Source organism: Benincasa hispida, unplaced genomic scaffold, assembly GCF_027475165.1.
Source record: "Benincasa hispida cultivar pf3 unplaced genomic scaffold, pf3_genome.v1.1 HicScf1579, whole genome shotgun sequence".
Lineage (NCBI taxonomy): Eukaryota > Viridiplantae > Streptophyta > Magnoliopsida > Cucurbitales > Cucurbitaceae > Benincasa > Benincasa hispida.
This window is the reverse complement of record NW_028325941.1, coordinates 10,001-12,500: the sequence shown is the minus strand read 5'-3', so window position 1 is coordinate 12,500 and position 2,500 is coordinate 10,001. Positions and strand designations below refer to the sequence as shown.

The 2,500-nt window shown below is 48.8% G+C and overlaps 1 non-coding gene and 2 pseudogenes across 1 annotated transcript in view; all 3 read left to right on the top strand.

Annotated features, from left to right (window-relative positions):
* The window catches only part of LOC150030919 (18S ribosomal RNA), a 1,736-nt pseudogene extending 87 nt beyond the window's left edge, over window positions 1–1,649 (top strand).
* A 215-nt stretch (window positions 1,650–1,864) lies between these two features.
* Window positions 1,865–2,008, top strand: LOC150030918 (5.8S ribosomal RNA; annotated as a pseudogene).
* A 175-nt stretch (window positions 2,009–2,183) lies between these two features.
* The window catches only part of LOC150030917 (25S ribosomal RNA), a 3,397-nt gene continuing 3,080 nt past the window's right edge, over window positions 2,184–2,500 (top strand). Inside the window, exon 1 of the ribosomal RNA XR_016526367.1 lies at window positions 2,184–2,500. This exon is cut by the window's right edge and continues 3,080 nt beyond it. This is a non-coding gene — a ribosomal RNA (25S ribosomal RNA).

Genomic DNA, 2,500 nt, shown 5'->3' with positions numbered 1-2,500 from the left:
CTGGGAATGGCTCATTAAATCAGTTATAGTTTGTTTGATGGTATATGCTACTCGGATAACCTAGTAATTTTAGAGCTAATACGTGCAACAAACCCCGACTTCTAGAAGGGATGCATTTATTAGATAAAAGGTCGACGCGGGCTCTGTCCGTTGCTCTAATGATTCATGATAACTCGACAGATCGCATGGGCATCGTGTCGGCGACGCATTATTCAAATTTCTGCCCTATCAAATTTTGATGGTAGGATAGTGGCCTACTATGGTGGTGACGAATGACGGAGAATTAGGGTTCGATTCCGGAGAGGGAGCCTTAGAAACGCCTACCACATCTAAGGAAGGCAGTAGGCGTGCAAATTACCCAATCCTGACACGGGGAGGTAGTGATAATAAATTACAATATCGGGCTCTTCGAGTCTGGTAATTGGAATGAGTACAATCTAAATCCCTTAACAAGGATCAATTGGAGGGCAAGTCAGGTGCCAGCAGCCGCGGTAATTCCAGCTCTAATAGCATATATTTAAGTAGTTTCAGTTAAAAAGCTCGTAGTTAGACCTTGGGTTGGGTCGATCGGTCCACCTATGGTGAGCACTGGTCGGCTCGTCCCTTCTGCTGGCGATGCACTCCTGGCCTTAACTGGCCGAGTCATGCCTCCGGCGCTGTTACTTTGAAGAAATTAGAGTGCTCAAAGCAAGCCTACTCTCTGTATACATTAGAGATCGGAGTAATGATTAATAGGGACAGTCGGGGGCATTCGTATTTCATAGTCAGAGGTGAAATTCTTGGATTTATGAAAGAAAAACAACTGTGAAAGCATTTGCCAAGGATGTTTTCATTAATCAAGAACGAAAGTGGAGGGCTCAAAGACGATCAGATACCGTCCTAGTCTCAACCATAAACGATGCCGACCAGGGATTGGCGGATGTTACTTTAAGGACTCCGCCAGCACCTTATGAGAAATCAAAGTCTTTAGGTTCCGGGGGGAGTATGATCACAAGGCTGAATCTTAAAGGAATTGACAGAAGGGCACCACCAAGAGTGGAGCCTGCGGCTTAATTTGACTCAACACGGGGAAACTTACAAGGTCTATAAATAGTAAGGATTGACAAACTGAGAGCTCTTTCTTGATGCTATTGGTGGTAGTGCATGGCCGTTCTTAGTTGGTGGAGCGATTTGTCTGGTTAATTCCGTTAAGGAATGAAACCTCAGCTTGCTAACTAGCTATGCGGAGGTACCCCTCTGTAGCCAACTTCTTAGAGGGACTTATGGCCACTTAGGCCAAGAAAGTTTGAGGCAATAACAAGTCTGCGATGCCCTTAGATTTTCTGGGCCGCACGCGCTCTACACTGATGTATTCAACAAGTCTATAGCCTTGGTCGACAGGCCCAGGTAATCTTTAAAATTTCATCGTGATGGGGATAGATCATTGTAATTGTTTGTCTTCAACGAGGAATTCCCAGTAAGCGCAAGTCATCAGCTCGCGTTGACTACGTCTCTGCCCTTTGCACACACCGCCCGTCACTCCTACTGATTGAATGGTCCGGTGAAGTGTTCGGATCGCGGCAACATGGGTGGTTCACTGAACCTTATCATTTAGAGGAACGAGAATTCGTAACAAGGTTTCCGTAGGTGAACCTGCGGAAGGATCATTAATGATGCCTAAACATCAAACGACCAGCAAATGCGTTTAAGAACCAATTGTTCGCGTCGGGGGCGGGGAGGAAACATGCTTTTTTCCTGCCCCCTCCCCCTCGACGCGCTTAAACCAAACCCCAGCGCAGGTTGCGCAAAAGAACTTGAAATAAATCTGCCTGCCCCTTGCCCCGGCCTCGGTGTGCGGGGTTTGGAGCATTCTTGTACTCACAACGACTCTCAGAAATGGATATCTTGGCTCTCGCATCGATGAAGAACGTAGCGAAATGCGATACTTGGTGTGAATTACAGGATCCCGCAAACCACCGAGTCTTCTGGCCGAGGGCACAACTTGTTGTGCAGGCAAGGGCACGTGTTGGCCTCCTATGCGCACCGCCGTGTGGATGGCTTAAATTCGAGTCCTCGGCGCACGTCATCATGACACTACAGTGGTTGATCCAACCTCAGTACCATGTCGCGGCCTCAACCCCGCCTCCACGGACTCATGCACTGACCCTTTGAGCGTTATACCCGAAAGAATGGCGCTCTCGACGCGACCCTAGGTCAGGCGGGACTACCCGCTGAGTTTAAGCATATCAAGAAGCGGAGGAAAAGAAACTTACAAGGATTCCCCTAATAACAACGAGCGAACCGGAAAGAGCCCAGCTTGAGAATCGGGCATCCTCGACGTCCAAATTGTAGTCTGGAGAAGTGTCCTCAACGGCAGACCGGGCAAAGGTCCCCTGGAAGGGGGCGCCAGAGAGGGTGAGAGCCTCGTTACACTCAGACCCTGTCGCACCACGAGGTGTTGTCAACGAGTCGGGTTATTTGGGAATGCAACCCCAATCGGGCGCTAAATTCTGTCCAAGGC